Source organism: Microtus oregoni, unplaced genomic scaffold (genome assembly GCF_018167655.1).
Source record: "Microtus oregoni isolate MIOR12 unplaced genomic scaffold, Mior012 000030F_ref0000283, whole genome shotgun sequence".
NCBI classification, from domain to species: Eukaryota; Metazoa; Chordata; class Mammalia; order Rodentia; family Cricetidae; genus Microtus; species Microtus oregoni.
In genome coordinates, this window is record NW_024543089.1 from 13283704 (window position 1) to 13306937 (window position 23234).

At 43.6% G+C, this 23234-nt stretch overlaps 1 protein-coding gene across 6 annotated transcripts in view; it reads left to right on the forward strand.

Moving 5' to 3' along the window:
- Positions 1-1298: 1298 nt before the first annotated feature.
- The window catches only part of Nrip1 (nuclear receptor interacting protein 1), a 119055-nt gene continuing 97119 nt past the window's right edge, over positions 1299-23234 (forward strand). For 4 of the 6 annotated variants that reach the window (XR_005976652.1, XM_041678515.1, XM_041678514.1 and 1 more), the window contains exons 1-2: positions 2210-2436; positions 22019-22099. The gene's annotated coding sequence lies outside the window, so the exon portion shown is untranslated. Of the gene's footprint in view, positions 1357-2209; positions 2437-22018; positions 22100-23234 lie in introns of those variants that run through there. The other 2 variants (XM_041678517.1, XM_041678516.1) reach the window with 2 other exon arrangements.

Consider the following 23234-nt stretch of genomic DNA (forward strand, 5'->3'; position numbering starts at 1 on the left):
TCAAACTTCCCACTTTCTGTCTCCTCCTCCCAAGGACTGGGATTATAGGCTGGTATCACTATGGCTAACTGAAATCTCTTGTTGAATCCACTACAATCTACCACAATGATGATTTTTGAGACTGACATTGAATTTTCAATAAAATGTCAAATAAAGCCCAATAAATTGCTTAAGAACACAGACACAGTTATAGTACATTTTAGAGAGTCCTTGTATAATATCTAAAACATTTTTTTTATCAAAAGTGTGAAGATCCAATTATGCTGTTCATTTAATTGTAAATATTAATTTTTTCCAGTCCAGGATAAATGATACCCCAAAGATCTGCTGCCTTAGCTAATTTGCCTTAAGCAGATTTTGAACTGTGGCATACACAAATGCTATTCTGTTACATGAGGTTTAGGATACAACAGATTGCATAGGTGAATTATGGGAAGAGATGATACGGATCTTAAAATATACCATCACCATTCAGCAAAATATTCCTAACGTGTGCTCAGGACTGTGCTAGGATATCACTATACTAAGAATTAATCTGAAAAACTTCCCTCACTTTCAAGATTGAGAAAATACTCCAGACCTTACTCATTTGAAAAACCTAAAAAATAATTAGTTGTGAAACTATTTTTTTATTTTATTTATTTATTGCTTTTTCGAGACAGGGTTTCTCTGTGGTTTTGGAGCCTGTCCTGGAACTAGCTCTTGTAGACCAGGCTGGTCTCGAACTCACAGAGATCCGCCTGCCTCTGCCTCCCAAGTGCTGGGATTAAAGGAGTGCACCACCACCGCCCGGCATAGTTGTGAAACTATTACATAATAGCAAAGGTTATAGTTTGATTACTTGGGTAAATTTTGGTTTCTTTGTGTATCAATAACTCTGTTTCCAAATGCTACCGAAAATGCATGAGAGCGGATAGCTTCATCCACAAAATTGTCTTACTCAGGGAGTAGTTTAACACAGGCATACCACTTTAGAGTTCAGAGTGAACTTAAGATGTACTTCAGTGTTTGTTTGTTTTTTTTTTTTATTATGTCAAACAAAACCAACTTCTGCAACCACTCTCTCTCTCTGCTTGTATTTCTTTTCATGGCGAGATACTAAAGAGAAAAAGAAAGGTGGCATCTGGGGTAGGGGGAGCGTCAGAAGGAGTCTTCACAAGTAAGATGCCTGAGGAGAGGAGAAGATTATAAAGCGGAAAACACGAGAGGGCGAGATCATGGTTTCGTATTATTCTCTCCTCCCTCCACTTTCTCGCTTCACCAATCTGTAGCCCCCCTCAAATTTAGAGGCGGGATCAGCAAGACGAGACTGCAGGAAACTCAGGTTTCGCTGCACTGCCACCCTGGCTTCGTGATGTAATTGTTATTTATTGAGACTCTGAACCGAGCAGAGCTGCTTAAAGAAGTGACAGCCCATCTCCTAGTCCTGTTGGGTCAGATCCTTCCTGGGGGTGGTGCAGATTGGCCTGCAGACCCTGCTTTGCAGGGACAAAGCAGCTGAAGATAAACCCGGTTTCCTGGGTCCTGCGTCCGTCTAGGGAGCTGAGCTGGGCACTCCTCAGGTCTCCTTCCCAGTTTTCCGCTTGGAATCATGCCACATTAATTACTGGGTCCTACTAGGTGCTGGGCATGGGGTCAAAATGACCTAGAGTTATAGCGCCGTAGCTTCCGGAATTTAAGCGGGACACAGATTTCAAGGAGGTGGAAATTGAGGGTGGGTAAAAGGGAGCCAAGAGAACGCGTGCTGTGGGGTGAATGGGAGGAAGGGAGACGCTTAAGGTGCCAGTCCCTGGGGAAGGGTTAGGACGCCCTGATTCCCCTGCGGTGCCCCCAAGGCTTGTCCAAGCCTGGGTGACATGGACGATCGCCTGGTCCCTAGGGACAATCTGTCCAGGCGGCTGGACGGAGCCGGAAAGCCAGGGCTCCGGTTCGGGGCGCAAGGCACCCCTCTCTCCTGGTCGAACTGCGTCCTCTCTCTGCCTTCAAGGCCGCGCGGCCCCGGGGACCCCACCCGGAGCACCCGAGAGGAGGCCTGCAGGAGCTGGGTAGGCTCCCCAGCTCCAGCGAGCCGCCGGGTACGCGAACAGCCGGGGTGACAATGGGAGGGAGGGGCAGAAAAGGGTTAAGAAACTTGGCTGAAGAGCTGAATGGCGTGGAGCAGCGAGGGGAGGGACCCGGCCGCCGCGAACTCGGCGGCGGAGGGAGGAGCGCGGCTGCGGCGGGCGGGCGGCGAGCGAGGCGCTCAAAGTCAGCCTCGCAGACATTGCAGCAGAGCCCCGAACTCGGGAGGCGACGGCGATCGCGGCGCAGGCGGAGGACGAGCCGGCCCCAGCCCGCCCGTGCGCACCGCCCGTGGCCTCGCGCGGCCGCAGGGCACGGCTAACCCGGGAAGGAGGGAGCGACGCGGATCGGCGGCCCGGAGCCGCGGCGGCCTCGGTGAGTGGCGATCGCGGCCCGGGCTCCGTGTGGAGCTGGCGGAGCGGACGCCGAGCCGCCCGGGCACGCCTGGGTGCACGGCCCCTGGAGGCGGCGGAGGCCGGGGAGGCCCACGGGGGGCGCCGGCGACACGGATCCCGGGGACAGCCTGCCGCCGCGCTTGGCTCCGGGTCTCCCCGGGAACTCGCGGGCCCGGCCGGCGCGGCCGCCAAGTTGTAGAGTTCCCAGCCGTGGGCTTGTCCGTGCCAGCCGTGGCGCGAGGGGCGCAGCCGCCCTGGGTGTTCTGCGCCGGGACCCACGCGGGTGGCCGGGTCGCGGGGCCCGGGTCGAGCCCGCTCGGCTGCCCCTGTTGGCCCTGAGCCCCGGGCGCTGGCTGCTGCGCCGCTCGGTCCTGCCGCCCAGCGGTGCCCGCGGTGGCTCCCGCGCTGCTCCCCGCCTCTTGCCGGTGCCTCCCAGCGCGGTGCTCGCCGATTCCGGCTGGGAAAAGTGACTCGGAAGAGGGACAGCGCTGAGCCCCAGGCCCGGCCTGCTGGGCACCAGGTCCCCGCCTGCCGAGGCAGGGCGAGGCCCCTTGCACCCGAGGCCTCAACCTGGTTTTTTCCCCCAGCATCCGAGAGCTGGGTTCGCATTTAGCGTGAGTCTGGTGAAGTCCTGGGAGACGCTCTTCTCTCGTGCCACTCTCGTCCTTACTACTATTGTTGTTTGAGGAAACCCTCTTCCGTGGAAACACTCCCCAGACCCTCCCATCCTTCCCAAAGTAGTTTCCAAATTTTAATCAGGAGTTGATGTTCAGACTGAAGGAACAAAGGAAACCACGGTGTTTAAAAGGCGGACAGGCTGTGAGTCTGACACATGTTGATCTCTGAGGCATTCCAGGAGTTTCTACCTTCCATCATGTCAGTAATTTAATTGGATCCTGGCGGTCGTAAACGAAGAACAGAATGTTAGGTAATTTAATGTTGAGATATATATGTATTTTTAATTAATGGGTCAGTTTAGTTAGGGGAAAGTCCCGACGTTCTGAGGTGCAATAACTTTTAGCTCATTTTTTTGTGGCACGAGGTTGGAGTTTGTCTGCTAAATGAGTGTGACACAGGGAAAACCGTGTTTTTAGAGGAAGAGAGACACTGTCTAAAGTAAAACAAGGTTGCTATGTCTGTCTGTCTGCGTCTGTATACACCTATATATGCGTAAATGATATATAGTCTTTGTATTTCTTGGATTTTGTAAAGCAAGGGGCTTCAGTAATTCATTCTGTAAAGTTATGAATTACAGTGAGCCTGGTTATTAGTGAATCATGGGTCTTCGCAAGTGGGCGGCATCTTCCCAATGCTATTATTCAGAGTTTAATCATCAGTTTACCACCTTTGTCTAAGAGACAGTGAAGTAAGTCGACTTTTTAAACAAACGGTGCTTCATGTGCGTGGCCCCTAAACGTGGCTGCTGCCTGGAGTGTGTTGAAATGCTCTCCCACTTCCAAGTGAGTTGCCCTGGTTTTGCCCAGCAACTTGCAAATGTCCATAGGGTTTAATTGATTCAGGGAGCCTGGCTTCAACACCAATGGGCACTTTCTCTGCTTGGACTGAGTTCCTATAGACAAAGAAAGACAATCAGTTAGTGCAGCAGGCATTACCTGTGTCCTCTAGGACTGGATACTTAACTCCAGCCTGTTTTATACTGTGGTGGGGTGAGTTCTTTCCAGACTTAGCCTTTGAAGTACAGGGGAGCAAGGGGAAAACATATTCAAGAAGTAAATAAGGAGGGCAGTTTGGTTGCCGCTTTTATGCCAGGGAGTTCCGTGCAGTGCCTTTGGGATAGTTGAAAGTCAGGCTTAAAGTCCAGGAGAAGACTGCGAACCACTTGTCTGTGTTTCCAAACTTTGTTGAACTTGAATTTTTCTTACTGAGATATCTGGAAATAGTGTGAGTTAGCCATGGTGGATGAGGCTAGGGCTCCTCTGAGTTTTCCAGTTTTAAGAGCAAAACATTGTGATAAAAAATAACCTATACCACCACCTAGAGTCTGTTTGTTAGTTTATGGCTCCTGGAGTTTGCTTACATCGACATGTCCCTTATGGGTGCTGTTTAGTCCAAACATGATTGAGAACTTCAGGCTTTCCAAAGGCCATCCAGGAGAACAATTATTTAAGTAGTAGACAGCGAGTGCCAATTTAAATTATCCACGCCACCTCCAGAATAGAAAATTATGACATATCAACTCAAGTGGGCTGTGCTCCAAAGATATTAATTCAGAAGTTTAGGACGGAGGCTTTTTAAGCTTGTGCTGCATGTCAGGTGGCCCGGACTTAGATTTTTCTGTGTTTTCAGAGATTCAAGAACCATTGCGAAATAAGTGTTCTCAGTGCCTTTTGAGGTTCAAGGTAAACGAAAGCAATGGTAAGGATACAGAGGGAGGAGTATTGCCGCTGCAAACGTTCTAGACAGTGAAAAAGGTCAGGGAGAAGTAGGCAGTGGTTGAATTTGGGTTCCAATATGTGAGCATACAGTCACCGTGAGACAGAGTGATAGTCTGTCCTGCTGGTGGTTTACAGGCAGCAAAGCAGTCTGTTGAACAGGGGACCTTTGGGAGGCAGCCTCTGCCATGTGGTTTAGCACATTGTCCAAGGAGGAAGTAATGTTCCTCCTTGAAACGTGTAGCCTGAAAGATGGCCTCCAAGATCTTTTAATTAAATATCAGTTGAACAGGGAGAACTGGAGCACTGTATTAATTCTGTCAAACAACACTATTTTAGAACATTGAGGACAACTAAAAATGAATTAACTCCTATCTGAAAGCCGAGTTTCGTAGAAGGGTGACAGATGAGGCAAAATATGTCAATCTAGTGGAACACATAGGGAGATCAGGATAGGCACGCCATCCTTGGCTTGTCACTCTAATGGAACACATAGGGAGATCAGGATAGGCACGCCACCCTTGGCTCCCTGGATAGTTGAGAGAAAAGGAAGTTACTCTCAAACCAGGACTAGAAGATCATGGCCTGGAGGTCATTTTAAATCGGAGTGGCTTAGGATCTATGAAGTTAAAGGTGTTAGATTTTTTTGTTTAATTTGTAAGCCTAAGGATTGTCAGCAACTTACGTCTTCCAAAAAAGCAATAACACTTTGATGTATGAAGTTACAGGATCATTCAACTGAAAATACATTTAAGACATTTAAATTTGAATCAGTAAAAGGCATTCGTTTTAAACCATGAGTCCCTTTTATGTTTTCAAATTTAGATTGCGTAACAGTTTTTAAAGCCAGGGTCAGTTTCTTTCTCTGCCCCTACTCTCTCTCCCTCCCTTTACCCCCACACCCTCCTCTCCGGGATAAACAAATCACGCATCTCTAGCCATTTTCCTCTCCTCCATGAAAACAGCTTTAATTTGCTGAGCTTTCTTCCCCATGTGTGGCAGGCTCTGGTTGTTCCTCCTTCCCTTTCAGGGGACTGCTACAGTCGGAAAGGGTTGTGTACTTTCTCATAATGACTTATTCTTACAGGGATGGTGACTGAGGCAAAAGTATTTGCTGCTCTTAGCAAAACCCTGTGTGCCCCTGTCTTCCCACTGGAGGCATTCTTTCATTTAAAATACCTTGACTTCTGCTGAAGAGCTGAGCTCTTTTCAGCAGAGCGTGGAAGGGTAACTTCCTGGATGGACTGAGTTGGGTCTGAATTAAACAGTTTGGAATTGAGCTCCTGAAATTGTAGCATTTCAGAAACCAGGGGATGAGCACGTGCATTTACTAGTATTTACATAACAACAGGCAGAAACCTAACTCCAGGATGGACCTGAGGAAGGTAGCCACCAGGCATGTCAGAGGATGAAGCAGGCCCATGGCCCACAACTGGGATCTGTGCAAAAGTTGGAATGAACGAAAAAGTAAATGGAGGAGGGAGATCTTGTTTCCCATCCGTGTTTGTATCTGATGCTGACCGGGGCCGGTGAATTGCTGATGGTAATGGATTCCCTTTTATGAGGCCAGCAATATTATATAAACAGTGATTGTTTGAGGGAGTGAAATGGCAAGTTCTCCATTTGTGCAGATTCACAGCGAGTTTTGAAATGTTCCCTAAGTGTATCTGAAATGGAAGGTCAAAATTGGGTACTGGAATAGAACCAGGAGGTAGAGTTTACTTCGGAGAAAGTGAATATTATGCCCTTTTCTTTCATCTCTTCATTTTAAGATTTGGGTGTTTTTTTTTTTTTTATAAGATTGCTATAGACATGGGAAACTGAGTCCTGAGGTTTAGGGGGTGGACATCTTTGAACAGACTCCGTGGTGGCGATGGCTTGGTGTAACTGGCTAAATTTAAGTAGACTGTCTCATTATTCAAGAGGAATGGACAGCAAAGAGACCAAAAGTCTCATCAGGGTTCCCCTACAAACAGTGTGCTTAGATGCCCATCATTTTTCTTTTCCTTCTTCATCATTGATATTCAATATTCAATTTGTATATACACTAGATGTATAGAAATTCTCAAACTTGGATTGGAGTTTGTTTTGGACAAAACTCGTGTGTTGCTGTGGGTATGTAAGATGCGTTTTTCATCGGGAAAACTGGTATGTAAACTCCTAGAAGGTCATGCCATTTTTGTAGCTGTTACTATGTATTCTGTTTCACGGACCCTGACATTCTAATTAGTCCCCGCACTTTATTGCAGTCATGTCAGATAAAACATTATAAAACTTGTGGTATTATTGATTATCACTATGCCTTAAACAAGACAATTTTTCTATAGGTTCATATAACGGAGAATAGAAGTGGATTTTCAAAACTGTGATCCATTTTACAATTATATATTAAGAGTTTGAATTAGGCTAGGGATATTAGCCTAGAACTCTAGGGGAGCTGTAGAGAGCCACAAATCTGAAGGCTGGCAATCCAGAGAGCAAGAAAAAAGGCTACTTCTGTCCTGAAGGAGAGCATATTATCTACATTAGTAGGCTGAAGATACTTTTAATATTATGTCAGTTTTTAAGACAGATTATTCTTGAAGCTAATCAGATGGATAATTAGAAGTTATGATTCACCTGGTTTGATTTTTGGTTGAGGTAATGCCTAGCAGGGTGGCAGCATACATTGAAACAAAGGCTGGGAAGGTAATTGGGACATCCCCATCCAGCCTGGTCCCCCGTCTTACTGCCTTTCCTCTTCTTGGGCCTTCAGTTAATGGGACAGGGCTCAACCGAGGGTTTTGTGTAGAAATATGGAAACTGAATTAGCATTGATCAGAGAAAATAGCTGCATTTGAAATTTCAAAGTATCCTTCTTCACTTTCCCTCAGATTTCTCACTTCCCACTAGGAATGAAAAACTCGAACTTAAAACCCACCTTTTGTTGTGGTGGTTTATTTTTTTAGATTTGTGGGTTTTTAAATTTTTTTTTTTTCAAAAAGACCTTTAAGGATGAAAGGAAAAATATCCTTTATTTGCCTTAAATTTTGTGTGGCTAGTCCAGTGTTTCAAGAAACATTAAATTTAGGAGCCTGCTAGGTCCTTAAGTTCTCAGCCTGAGTTTCTCACCCGGGACTAGAAGCCTCATGCTGCTGTTTACTGAGAGCTTCCGTGGAAGGGAATCTCTCACTTTTGGACTTCTAATTAAGAAAGCCCATTTAATGATAGACAGGGTTACTCCTTTGGAAGCCTGCAATTTCCATCGGCTGCAAAGGATTGTGGGCAACTCGGGAGCTAAGGAGTTTGGAGCTTGTATTGTTAGTAGTTTGCTTTGAATATTTTCCTTCATGGTCTTTACCAGCTCTGTGAAGGTACACAAGGTATCATGGTGGTGATTAGCTTTGGAAGAGTTGGGAGGAAACTCATGATTGCATATGGTGGTTAAGCTGGCTCCTGTGGTTATGAGCATTTAATTATTGAATTTATCTAGACATAACATGTGGACATATTAAATAGCATTGCATTAAAAATGTCAGATGCTAATTTAGCATTGCAAGGGTGAGGTGTGGATTTATGCTTAGATACAAGCTTAAAGTGAGAATAATATTATAATATAGTTTTTAATGTGGGCTGCTAATAAGGTGGGTAAGAACCTGGACTATACTGTTGGAAGCAGATATTAAGATTTGGAAGTGCTGCACCAAATGGAACTTCTCTAGAAATAGGGAAAGATGGTTCTGTCTTCATGCTTTCTTCCCTCCGGCCCTCTCCTCTGTGTTGTTAAGGATTAAACCCAGAGCCTTGTGCATGTTAGGCATGTATGTGCTCTCCCACCGAAGGACACCTGCAACCTAAGACGTGGGACCTTTAAGGAGTGGACGATAACTGGGTGGGGAAAACCATTGGTTAAGTTTTTGATTGCTGAATTTTGAGTTTTCCGTAATCTAGTAACAGAGAGGTTGATTTATATGCCGGGAAAAGAAGGAAAAGTCTTGAGAAACATGAGAAAACTCCAAATTAGTTAATTACCCTCGCAGTATTTCACCAAAATGACCATTTACACAAAGGGTCATGCAGGATCGGGTTTGATTTTTGATTTTTGCAAAAAATGCATTAAAAATAGTACTTTTTCATTCTACATTTTTTTTTTCTAGCGTAATCTACTAAATCAGTATTGGATTCTGCTAAAAGGGAAGTCCTTTTGTCTCCCTGGGCAACAACATCCGTGGCATGAGAGGTCAGATGTGATTTTCTGTTCTGAGATTCTGCGGCTGCATGTCAATACATATTGCTCAGGATTTCACACTGGTGGTTTTAGAAGGAGCAGAGACGACTGAGTGAAAACTTAGCACGCGCAGAACTTGTGTTGCTACATGCCTTTTGCTGTTTGACCCCCTTCCCGCCCTCGAGGAGAGGCAGGAGCAGGGAAAGGAAGTGAACTCATCCTCAGGAGGCTACTGCTTTGTAGCAGGCACGGTTCTGGCCAGTTTACATGCATTTTTCACTTTTAATCCTGGCAAATACCCCCGAGACTCATAGAGATTATTTCCTCTAGTTTATAGCTACAGAAACCCAGTTTGTGAGCTGCCAGAGTCACTTGCCTGAGGTCACACAGCTAATTTCATTTTCCACGAGAATATGCCGTCTTTGGAAAGGGAAAATAGCTACCAGCTGACTTTCAGGAAGCCATTAAGAACCATTGCTCTCCTACCTGAGAGCCACAAACCTAGGTTCCAAGGACAAATCTCCCAGCTTGATGCTCACAGTCCCGTTTCTGTGGGAAGGCCCCTGGCTTCCTACCCTTAACCAGAGGAAAACTAGTCCCCGAGGGCAGCTGGCCACTTTCCCCAAACTCAGTCCCCAAGGGCAGCTGGCTCCTCTCCCTCCAGCGCTAGCTCCTCTGAAGTGCACCACTGAAGTATTGCAGTGTTCTTCAAAGCGGTGGACGCCGCTGTGTTTCTTGACATAATTCATTAAAATAGCTTGTCCTTCTCTTAATCCTGGTGCTCCCAGGCCTAAGTGTGTTTGTCCACTTCAGGGAGCTGCTGTTTAGCCTTCCTAGTTGAAAAATCGCAACCCTTGACTATCCTTAATGCGATTTTCTTTTTAGTACCTTTTCTTCACCCACAACGGTTTGTTAAAGGCTATGATATGTTAATAAAGCACCGTCTGAGCTCCCAACAGGAAACAGATAATGCATTTCTGAGTTTATTGGAAGGCCAGAGATAAGGGACAATTGGCTTCATTGGGGGAGTAGTCCTTAGTGAGGAGGGAGCACTTTGACTTAGGAGGCTGGTGGCATAGAGTGCAGTTTTAAGTACACACCGGTCGTGCGCTTTTATTGTTGAGGCAATGAGAAACGGAGTTATAAACCTCTCCACCTTTTTTTTTTTACTAGATTCATTTAAAATTTATGGAATTTGGAACCCCAAACCACTCTGGCTGAGTGGTTCCCTGTACACTGGAAGGTACAAGCTGAAATTGTGTTGGAGACATAGAGTGAGCTATAAAGTGAATATACATAATATTTTCTGGTGTGCTTTGAATGTTGGATTGCCAAGGAAATGTTGGGCAACAAAGGATTCCCATAAAAGCTGCAAAAGAATGTTTTGCTTCTTTTATTAAGAGACTAGATAGTTTATTCTGGCTAAGTAGGAGAGGAACTCTCAAAGTGAACAAACAGTCTGGGGAGGAGATCTTCTGGTTCAGATTATGTATTGGTATATTTTGTCCAACCCTGTCCAACCCTTCCATGACTATACTGAGTTCAATGAAAGAGACCGAATCTATGTGCTAGCAAGCATAAGGGTGGACCGAGAGTTTTGAATTGACCATCTGGTACTTTCTTGGTGTCTCCATGCTTTGTATCACTGAGGCAGAACCCATGGTAGAGAATAGCTCTGCCGCAGAGGAGGTTCCCCCGTGCCCCCGTGTGAATCAGTGTCGTGGTTTCTCTGCTGAATTTTGAATCTCCACAAATTGAAATAATATTGTGGTGTATTTTCAGGGTGCAAGAGGACCTGAGAGAAAGCCATAGATGGTGTGAAATTAAGCACTCGGTCTAGGGGGTCTTTCATCCTGCTTCCTCCTTAGTATAAGTACGCTTGGGACTTGCGCATGATTTCCTTCTCTCCTAATCCTTGCTGTTTAATATTGTTTCCCTTTAATTTTGGAATTTCTCATCTACCCACTCCAGGGAGCCATACATTTGGGCAAACGATTACTAAATCACTCAGTACGTTGTGTCATTGTTAACTTCAAAATTCCCAAGGGGAGGAAACTGAGCCTGTAAAAATTAAAGTTAACTATAAAAGTTACCTGGCTGGAGGTTGGATAGATCCAGGATGTGAAGTCATGTCATGATTTTCTTCCAACTCTTTTGTTTCTGTTTTTGTTTTCTTGATGAAGTTCAGGGTGGAGAGAGAGAGAGAGAGAGAGAGAGAGAGAGAGAGAGAGGAGCAGTGGATGCAGCAGTAAAGGACACGTTAAGGCCAAGGCAAGATGAGTAATCCTTACTTGGTGTTGTGTCTTGAGAGGTGAGCATGCACAACTACCTCTCTGTGGTTTTGGCACTCCATTTCTTTGTGGTCCTCAGAGTAACCTTAGGATTCACTCTATGCCTTGAATATTACTTCTCAGCCATTTTGTAGTACAGGTATGTGCGTGTTCATGCAAATGCTTTGTTCTGAGTCTTCATACGCTTTTCAGTGCTGCTTCAACAGCCACATTGCTGAGGTTTCCTGGGCTTTCTTCCTTCTACATTAGTGTGTCTATGGGTATCATCCTTTTTCAAGTCTTCCTTAGGAAGTCCTGTTGGTGAGTTCAGGGGTAGTTTCTCTGACATTTCTAGAAGTCATAATCTCAAGGCAAACTTCCTCCTCTGGCTCGTACAGTCTTTCTACCCCATCTTCCAGAATGTTCCCCAAGCCTCTGATATAAGAACTCTGCATTTTGATCAGTTGTGATTTTGTGTGCTTGTCTTTGTCTGCTACAAAGAGAAGTTCCCTTGATGAGAGGGAGGCACTATGCTTATCTGTGGGTATAAGGACACAGATTTAGGATCTAGTTAGGGATTACGCTGGTTTAGTAAAGGGGTGGTTTCAGATTTCCCTAGACAGCCAAGGGGTGCTGAGAGTTGAAGAACTAGTCTTCCCCAGGGAAGGACACACCCATTGACTAACTTATACCAAATAGTCGGCTCTGAAGATGTCATTATATGGACTGAGCAGGTTGTATGTATGTATTTAAGAACACACACACACACACACACACACACACACACACACGCGTCATCACCACCACCAATAACAACCATTAAAGAAAAAGAGACTATGAAGTTTGAAAGAGGGCAAGGCAGGATATGTGGAAGGAGTTGGGTTGAGGAAAGGGAAGGAAGAAATGATGTAATCATAACCTAAAAAACGTGAAATAAAAAATAATTTTGAAAAGCAACAGGGGAGCTTTCTATATGCAGACTTAGCAGAACCAGGCACCTTTAGTTGACTGGTGTGACCAGGGTACGCCCCACCAACTCTTCTTATGATGACCAATGCTCTAAAACTATCAAAGGAGCTGCTTGGGGTCTTTTTATACAATCGAGAGCACAGCACCTGTGGTTTTATGTGCTTTGAGCCAAGGATACCTTACTCTGCACCCCTAGAAGTGAGGAAGAGAGCATAGCTAACTGTAACCCCCTGTAACAGGCTGCAAGCTGACCGAGTGCCTCACCCTGGAAGGCAGATTGAAACAATCTTGTTTATGGTGATAGTGGACAGGAGAGTTCACGAGCTACCTGTACCCCCGCAAGCATGATCTTTCCCTCACGGTTATATTCACTGACCCCAATAGCCCCATTTGTCTGGTATGTTTTCTCAGTGGACTGTGAACTCCATGAAAAAGAGCTTGCTCATTGTTGAGAGTTTGCGCCCCAGGACTTGCCTCAAAGGAGACTGTCCAGTCCATGAATATTGTTGACTAGAACTGGGCCAATCTCAATCTTTTGTTCATGACTGCTGCTAGTTGTTATGTGGAACTTTCGAATCATTGTGTTCTGCATTTCTTTGGTCTATTTAAACTAGCACTTCTAAAAGGAATAATAGTGTATGCTTAAAATATATCTTCTTTTCAGTTCTATTAATTTTGAGAGAGAAAAGTGAACATTACTGTTGGTGACATTATAATTAATTGACACTTGAAATGAGAATGTGTTTTATAATAAATACTGTCTTCAAATTATACAAATTAGATTAGAAAATATATTTAGCAAAATCTGTAGACAACATTTAATTTCTTTCTTCCTTATTTATTTTTAAAGAAGTGAAACAGTATTTCTGAGCTCTTTAAGTAGTTTTCCTTAGCTTCTGGTAGCCAAAAGGATGGACTACTTGGGCGTGTGTGATCATGTGGATTTGACTGCTTAGGAAGATGGACACATCCTTAAAACACACCTTACAGGTTTATGCCTAGCCAGATGTGGTGATCCGAGGGAGGTGGAGGCAGGCAGACTTCTGTGAGTTCTAGGCTAGTGTGGTCTACAGAGAGTGTTCCCCAAGGTTATGGAAGGGTAGAGAGGAAGAGGAGGAGAAGGAGGAGGAGAGAGAGTGTGTGTGAGTGCGTACTTGTCTGAAACAAAACAAAAATAGCAAATTTCTGTATAGACTTAGTTTTGAGGGTAGGAATGTGGTCACTGGGACAGTACTTTTCTAGAGTTCATCCCCCCCCCCCCCCCCGTTTTGAGGTAGAGTTTTCTTGTGTAGCCCTGGCTGTCCTGGAACTGCTGGTGTTCACCAGGCTGTCCTTGAACTCAGAGATCTGCCTGCCTCTGTCTGCTGAGTACAGGGATTAAAAGCATGGGCCACTGCACTTGGATAGTTTTGGGTTTTAATACCCCTACGAAGTTAACATATCCAGATGATTGGTGACCCAAAGCCTGGTGATGTTGTAGGATGACAGTAAGGTGACACTTGCCTTTGTGGGGCGTAAGAGAAGGTCTGCTCTTCTCTGGCCACGAGTCCTGTTATAGTGGCATCGTGTTGACTGATAATCATTGTGATGGGAGGCAGAAAACAAAAGTTTGTGGAAATGGAGTTCAGCCATGTCTCGCTGCTGAGAGGTTTAGTTTTAAATGCAAGGTGAAACGTGAACATTATCTAGGTATGTACAGATGATTAAAACACTGTTATTATCACACTGATTTGTGCGTGTGTTTGTGGGGGTGCCAATACAACAGGGCACACTTGGTTTTCTTTCACTTCCTGAGCTCTAGGGATTCAACTCAGGGCTTCCGGCTTGGTACCACTTGATTTTACCTGCAAAACCACCTCACCAGCCCAAGACAGAGTTTTTAGTGAGCACAGCGTCACCGACACCTGGCAGTGAAGTCAGGTGTTTCTTGAGTTTGACCAGCTGTTCATCCACAAGTTTCCCATTTTATTCGTTCTTGTATATTCCACCCAATGATGCCCAGGAATTCTTTCTTTGAGGGACTTGTTCTACTAGCATGAATACATTCGCTGACTTTGTTTTTACTTTTTGTACAACTCCCACCCTTAATATTAGAATGGTTAGTTGTTTTGCACAAGTCTGATACTGCTTTTGCAAACTTACATGTTCCATTGCATGGTAGGTAACCTTCAACCTGTGAAGTTCAACTTAAAGTGGTTAAGAATGTTACTTAATATAGAAATGAGTTTAAAACTTGGTCCTTTCGGCCATGAACAAAATGGTAATATCTTGGTGTTAGCCCTTTGAAAGGTAACGTGTATTTGTTTATTTTTATTTATGTCTATACATGTGTGTCTGTGTGAGTTTATACGTACCATGCATGAAGGTGGAGGTCAGAGGGCATCAAATCCCCTGGAGAAGGAAGTGCCCTGGCTTGTAAGCATATGACGGGGTGCTAGGAGCAGAACGTGGGTCCTCTGCAGGAGCAGTAGTCCATTTTCACCATCGAGTCGTCTTCCCAGCTATAGACATTTTAAATTACATGTCTTTAATGTTGTCGTTGTTATGTTCCGGCGAAAGCCATACCGCGTTTTTGTTGTGGTGTGAAGTATATGGAATGAGAATTAGTAACGCAGATTACTGGGTGATAAATCTAGCTTGCCAATTTGGACTGGGCTCGATTTTATTTTACTGTGAAGTTTAAAAAAATTTTTGTTTCTGGTTTTTGTAATTCTTGTCGCTGAACAGAAACCCATATTTATGTCTGCGTCGAAAAGATCTAGTCAGAAATATATATGGGCGATAACTTTGTCTTGTGATGTTGCGTGCTGTAGCCCAAATTATTGGCTCAGTTGAGCTTGTCAATGAAACATCAGAGAATAATTACCTTTGCACGTCTCGCCTTGGAGGCGTTGCAGTCCTTGACAGTCCTTGGTGACCAGAGCACTAGGATTGCTGAAGAGGAAAAGGAAGTGAACCTAGAAGAGGAAGTGTTGGTGTCTTGGAGGAGAAAGGAAAAAAATCACTGCTAAACTATACTGAAGTCATGCTTTATTTTGTTTCAGGATTTTTTTCTTTTTTAATGTATCCTAAAGGATCCTGAGAAATAAAATAGTATTCTTAACAGTGTGCAGGGTAGTTTAGCTGTTCATCTTAGGCACCATGGTGTTTGATAGCCATGACGAGGCTATGAAATGGGTGAGTCATTTAATGTTTTCTGCCTTGTTCCTTTTATAAAATAAGGAGCTTGGGCGAGAATGGTAATGTGGTTCTTCTCGACTCTGTAAAATCAGCATGACTTCGGAAGCCAGTCGGATTCTTTATTTCTTCTCCTTTTTTTTTTTTTTAAATGCATTGAATATCAAGGTGCATAGAACCTAAAGCTAGGCTGATGCCCCTTGTGATTTTTGGAGCTTGGCATTTAATATGTTACAGCAAAGTTTTTAGTTTAACATAATTGAACTTGTACTGGATAGGGTTAATAGGCTAGAACAAAAGGTCAAAGCATAAGGCATTAGGCTTAATTAAGGGAGAGCCGGCGTGGCAGGGGTGTGTGACAGTGAAATGGGTTTCCCACAGACTAATGTCGGTTACAGTGCAACCATGCCTCAACTTAAGTGGGTTATTTTGTGCAAAGGGCAGCGGTGATTAGCAGTTTGACATGCCAGACACTTCTGGCCAATCCCATCTGCTTTAGAGGTTAAGAAAGCACACCTTTATGAGCCGATGGAGTGATTTGTGTGCCCGTCTGGTAAAGATTAGAAGTCCAAGGCCAGTGCTGTAAATGTCAGTTATGGAATATTGTACTTTCTTGCTTGGCTCATTGTTTTAACCGTCAACTGTTTTATAATGGGGATAACTGCTGTTTATGGAGTTGCCTGCGAAATGGGCGGGTGAACAGGTGAGGTACGAAGGGGAAATATTTCCTAGAGGAAGCTGTGCTTTAACATAGTCTGTAGCAGGTGCTTCTCGTTGTCTGGAGCGCCTTTGAGCTCTCCTCTGCCGTCTCTGTCAGCCTTCTCTTGTGTTACCTGAGGAACACCGACAGTCCACGATCTCCTTTTGCTTATAGGCTTGATAGGCACCTTTATTTAGGCACCTCCTTTTCAAGCGCGTAGATGGTTTACCCCATCATTATATATATGCATTTTACGAGGTGGAAAGGAAGGGGAAAATGTGAAAGGCGTCCGTACAAGAGGGCACCTCGTGCACACACACGAGTCTGCATCGGGAATGTATGGTCACTGAGCATGCAGAGGCTCAGGAAAATGAAATTATTGTACCAAAGTTTCCCAGTGCACATCAGGCCAGGGCGTGGTGTTGCCAAGAGACCCCTTGAGGAGCTAGGGAGGGGCCTGCACTTTGGGCTTGATTGGAATTTCCATGCCCAAGCTCTGCAGGGCTAGGCGGAGTAACCAGATTCAAGACTTGATAGTTCTATGGTTCAATCCTAATAAGCTAGGCCTTCTTCTAGGTGACATTACAACAGCTGGTGTCGCATGGTAGCTCTGACTTAGCTATGGATATGTAACTGATATTCAGGAGTCATCTGAGTTTGCTTCAGTGGTGTAAAGAAAGCAGAAAAATACTGTCTCCTGAATTGTGGGGCCAAATGAAGGGGAGTGGTCTGTGTTGACCACTGTGCGAATCGGAGGCATGCTGGGATTGAGTCCCTGACTGCTCAAGGGGGAAAGACTTCAAGAAAGAAAGATCTTTGTGTTGTTGAAATGTCTTGAGCAACAGAAAAGGAAGAGGAAAATGTATGAACTATATGCACGCATGCTTCGTGGGTGGAGTTTCTTCAGCTCTCTGAGAGGGAGATAGAGAAGCCAGGAGCCTTCACCTTCTCTGTCTGCAGAGAAAGGTCAGCTCTTTAACTATGTGGTAGACCCAGCCCACTTCAGTGACTGCTTCTTCACAAAGTGCACGGGGGAGGAACGCAAACTTAAATTACATTTCCAAATACGCTCCAATACCAGGAAAGCACCTTGATCTCGGATTATGTTTTATTTTCTTTGATTTTTTTTTTCCAGAAAGCTGTGTGATACTGTTAATATACTTGAATTTTAATTCAAGATTATAGCAATATTTAACAATAAACAGTGATGAAATTGTGATTATAAAAATTGGCCTCTACGTCTTCTAATATCCAAGGAATGGAAAAATCCTGACCTTTTTGTGGATGTTTTAGAACTTAGGATAATGTCATCATAATTGACAGCTGACGTGCTAAGGAGCTTAAATCACTGTTTCCTGAAATGAGACATAGGAAGCGTGCAGAGAAACAAGATGGCCTTTCTGTTAGAAGCTAATATTCCATCCAAGGTGTTAGTGCAAAGAAGATGTAACCGAGAGCATTGGAATCTGTGTTGGACGTTTCCAGTCAGCCTCACACTCTTTCTGATCAAAGACTACAAACCAGAAGTCCCTTTGGCCAAGCTACAAGTTCTCTGACCTTGAACTGCATCTCAACACTACGTTCATCCAGAGTGAATTAATTTATAGATACAAATGAAGCCTTCTCATTTGTTATTTTCAAAAGGGTAAGGTGTGGGGCAGGGAGAAGAAGGCTCAGTTGATGGAGCTCTTTCTGTGTAAGCTTGAGGACTTAGTTAGAGCCTGGGATCCACAGTGGGGACACCTGGGATGCGAGACCAGTTAGACTTGCTGGGTGGGTGAGCTCGTGGTCAGGGAGAGACTCAAAAAATACTGTGCAGAGTAACAGAGGAAGACACCATCATCAACCTCTGACCTGCACCCGCATGCACACAGAAAAATCACAACGTGTGATCGCACGATGTTGGGGTATATTTAGAAATGTATAGTAAGTCCACATTCACCCCGTGTCTTTGTTGAGAAGTGGTGGATGAAGTGGGCTGGGCCTATGACACATTTAAAGTCTGGCCCTTCAAGGCAGAGAGAGAAGGTGAAGTCACACGGATTTTGTAATGTCATTGTTTTCTCTCCCTAAGTCACTTTTAAGTTGCAAAAGGTTGGCTTGGGTGATATCATATAAAAGTGCTTGGGTAGTGAATTAAATATGGGATATTTCCCAAGCTTAACAGACAGAAGCATCTTGAGAGGTTTTTCTGTGATTTGTTTAAAACCCAACCAAGGGCTTGATGCTCTGCACTGGTGCTGGTGTATGTATTTTTATTTATATGTATTGGTGCTAGTATATGTATTTTTATTTATATGTATTGGTGCTAGTGTATGTATTTTTTATTTATATGTATCGGTGCTGGTGTATGTATTTATATGTATTGGTGCTAGTGCATGTATTTTTATATATATATGTATTGGTGCTAGTATGTATTTTTTATTTATATGTATTGGTGCTAGTCTATGTATTTTTATTTATATGTATTGGTGCTAGTATATGTATATTTTGTTTATAAGTAATGGTGCTAGTATATGTATTTTTTAAGTAGCTTACAACCTATCTTTATAGTATCTTTCTTGAAGTGAATTCAAATGTTGTGACCGCTGATTTATTTTAGAATTACATTTTATTACGGTTGAGGAACTTTTTTGTGTGGCTGGTGTTTTAGTGTGTTTTGATATGTTCTGGGATATTGAAGAGCATACTCCTCGTGCCTTGTCATTTATAGTCGTGGTTTTCTTTCACCCTATGGCATTTCCCTTCTTTTATTAAAGTCTTGTAATTGTACTTGAGACATGGGAAGCACATCCTCTAGTCAGTTAGCGGAACGTGTGCTTGTTCCACTTATTAAAAATGAAACAGAAACTCTTGGCTTCTTTTTTTTCTTTTTGAACTGGGGATGGAAAGGTCTTGTGTACGTTATGCAAGCACTCACCACTGAGCTACAGTCCTTGCCTCATAGATCCTTTTCAAGGAAGAAAGAAAACCTTAAAAATAAAGCTTCATCAATTTTCCTAGCCCCTTCCATGGAATTGCTTCTAGCTCCCATTCCAATTCATGGCCTCTTTCTATGGTTGTTATCATTCTTATGTTTAAAAATGAAAAAAAATATGTAAAAACAGCCTGCCGAATTGCTTTACTGTTGCTTGTATGGATAAGATTTCAGACCCGACCACTTGGTATGGGATAACCAATTCAGAGACTCGTCCCGGGAAGACTATCTTTCCAGCTCTAGCATTTCTTAGTTATCTGTAGTTGTTTGTCGAGGGGCGGGGCCCTGGAAAGGTCCCCTCTTTCTTGTTAGCGTGTTCACTGGTGGGTTCATCCTTCGTTTCGGATTTTTGGTAAAGCTTCCCTGACCTTTTTGTCAGGTCCAGTCTCCCAGGAGACTTCTGGTCCTCTGGCTTTTATAATCCTTCAGGCAGTCTTCCATAATCTTCCCGGAGCTTTGGGTGAGGGAGTTGTCTTGTAAATGTGTCAATTAGGAAAACGATTATAAGCGAAGGGTGTTTTATATATATTACAGAGTTAGTATATTAGTATACATAACATCCTTTGTTTTCAATATTTTCCCTAAAACTATAGCCTTTATAGATTGTATTTAGTTTCTGAATGTTTGTGGGGTGGTAGAAAGTATTATGTGTTTTGGTTTTTTAAATGCCGCTGAAGTATATGGAATTATTCTTTGCCTCAGTATAGGTAGGCGAATTTTACTAAGAAAGCTATGGTATGTGATAGACTTATTCAAACATTCTTACTGTTTGGTTTATGTTTATAAAATTGGTGACTTTATGTGTGTGTGCACAGATGTTGGCACCTGTTGATTGCATTAAGCATTTGATGTCTCCTAGTAAGGGATGGAAAAGGTGCTTCCATGCAGTTTTAAGTGGATCTTCTCTCTGAGGTGAATTGCATACATTCTACATTCTGTATTCTGTGACCTTGCAGTCATGACTTCAGCCCAGAATAGTTTCAAAGTCATGTAAATGAATGCAATTAAGGTATTGCTTATCATCTTACATAGTTCAGACGGATCCTTACCGGGTAGAGAGGTTTGCTGGCCTTATGAGGAAGGTCAGAAGAAGGTTAAATTTTATTACATAAAATGATACGACACTGTTTTTATTTAGCTGGTGAAAAGCTAGTGTCATAATAAAAAATCATAATGGTTTATTTTTCTTCCGTTCTCTAATTAGCTGGATGTCTTCATTAAGTTTTTGTTGTTGGTTGGTTGGTTTTTTTTTTAATTTGGTTTGTTTGACTGTTTATTTTTCTCTAGAAATAAACTCTTTTAAAGGAGATACTTTGTGTCTCCTTGTAAACGACATGGGACATTGTACTCAGAGTCCTAAATCTAGGTGTCTTTGAGTAACACACGCAGGCTGACGTCCTGGCTGCTAATAGCAGGTGGCTCGGGGCTGGCTAGTGGATGTCCTTACAGGACTTGTGACGTGCCAGTTCGCAGAGCAGGTGGCACCGGACTTTGAGACGGTAGGAATTGGAGTCCCACCACGTGGGCAGACCGATTGTGGGGTGGAGAGACACTGGAGGCTGTACTGAGAGAACTGACTGTGAGTGTCAATAGGTAGATGGGAGATGTAGTGGTTAGAGCTGGCTTGGTGAGCGTGGGAAAGCATCGCATTAAGAAATTTGATGTCCTAGGCAGTTTGGATGCTCACCTTACTAGACCTGGATGGAGGTGGGTGGTCCTTGGACTTCCCACAGGGCAGGGAACCCTGATCGCTCTTTGAGCTGACGAGGGAGGGGGACTTGATTGGGGGAGGGGGAGGGAAATGGGAGGCAGTGGCGGGGAAGAGACAGAAATCTTAAATAAATAAACGGAAAAAAAATGAACAACCAAAAAAAGAAATTTGGTGTCTGTGTACAATTCTAAGTAAGCTGAGAGATCAGGGTAAAATAAAGATGGACTAGCTGCTTCCTTTCGGTAGGTTTGAATTCTGGTTGATGGATTTCTGTTTAGTGCGGCTGTGATCCTGGAGTTATGGATCAGACACTGAAGAGGTCACCAGTATAAAGTCCCAGTGGAACAGGTCTGTAGTGAGATCAGGGTGTGTCTACTGTACCTTCCCTGCCTCTGGCCGACTGCATTGTTTGCTGGCCCATTGATCAGCACACCGTTTACAAAGCTATTGACTGGTCTGTAGTGGAGGTCAAGTCTCTGCTGGCCAAAGCTTCTGGCAGCCAAGCATGTCCAGCTTGTAGCCCTTGGGCTGCCTGCACCCCAAGATAGCTATGAATAGGGCCCAACACATAATCTTAACTACTTGAAACCCAGAGAGGAAGAGAAAGGGGTGGGGTGGAGAGAAAGAGCCACAGTCCTGCAGTTCTTGTACTTGGCCTTGTTGAGTTGGGATTTCGAAAGTTTGGACACACCTGCAACCGTTCCCACGGCACTGTCATTTTGAATTGGGGATGGTTTTGATTCTGATGTGAATGTACCTCCTGGGAGAGGAGCAGCAAGGTGTTTCAAACTCTTCAGTGAATGCCGAATCCTTCCCTTGTGCTTTCTCCCAGAAACCCTCCCATGGTCCAAACTCCTCTGTACCCTCAACATTAACTTCTCACACCTTGGAGAGCCGGGGATGGTGTCCTGTTAGTGTGAAGACAGGTGGTGTCTTTGTGCAAGTAATTCTATGCTACAGGTAGTTTAAGTAGATGCGGTCGGCAGCCACACTCGAGTAAAGCATGCGCGCGCAAGAATCTCTCACAATAATACATTTATGTGCTGTTTTCTTGAGATAGTGTGTTTTAGTCCATAACTAAATACGCCATTTTCAGACACATTATTGAAATCATTCCGTTACTCAGGGTAACACGTTATCTTTCCTTCTTTCTTTCAGAAGTGTGTGGATTGCGAGCTATTGCAGAACTCTGTTCTCAGGATCCATTATTCTAACATTTGGGAGAAACACATCCAAAAGGTATTGCACTTTGTCTCGTTGCTCCATTTTTAAAATAAATTACATATAGCGATAGGAACATGAGACTATTATACTTTTTTCTTTTATTTTCTTTACCTTTGATCTGTTGTTAAACTCCCATCCCATCCAGTCCCATTATTTCTTGGGCTGTTAGGAGACGTGATGCAGTAGGTTCTGATGGCCTGGATGTGATGGAACAAAACGGCTGCCATCTTCAGGGAGAGGTAGCAGGTGTAAGGTGGGGGTTGGGAATGGAAAGAAGATGTACCCTTGGAAGCCACAGCCCTAGCAAACTACGTCTTCTAGCCAGGCCCACCCTCCTAATCACCCATTCAGTTGTGAATTCATCAGAGGTTTAATCCATTCATGAAGTTAAATCCTTCATGATCCATTTCCCTCTCTGAAGCCCAAGAGCTGGAAGAAGCCTTTAACAAATGAGTCTTCCTGGGGACCACTTCATAGCTAAACCCCAGTGAAAAGGTTTTCTTCTTAGCGGCCTGTTTTGTCCTGCTTCTGTCTAGTGTGTCTCCTTTAAACAACATTGCTGGCTCTCTTGCTTGGAACAGAAATAGATCATGGAAGACTACATAAATATAATTGGTAATCTAACGTGTCTGTTAAGGTTACAGTGAATAATGAGCTGTTAAACTATGTGTTCACTAACTGAATATTCATGGTCTACATTCATGTGAAATAGCAAATACCAGTTTAATAAATTATCTTAAATCAGTTCCCAAGCAGAATGAATACTGAGGACAGGGTGAATATTGCTTTGTTTCCCAGAATATGGGAAATCTTCGTTCTGAGATACTTTGCTCTGAAAAATTTTTAGAATTTTTACTTGGGGAAATTATATGCTTAGACATCTTGGAGTTTTAAGGATTTTGGAATTATTTTTATTAATCAAAGATAAGAATTAACTACTATAATTGCACATTTAAAGATAGAAGCATTCAAGTATAGAGGTAAAGAGAATTGTTCCACTTTCAAGTCCTCATTTATGAAAATTTATCATTACCTCAGGATAATAAAGGAGTGTACAATGAGCCTCGAACTGGATGCCTTTATTAAAGGGAAACTCAGTATTGAACTGAAGCATTAAGTGGAAAACCCCTCTTAAAAATTCAGAATAGAA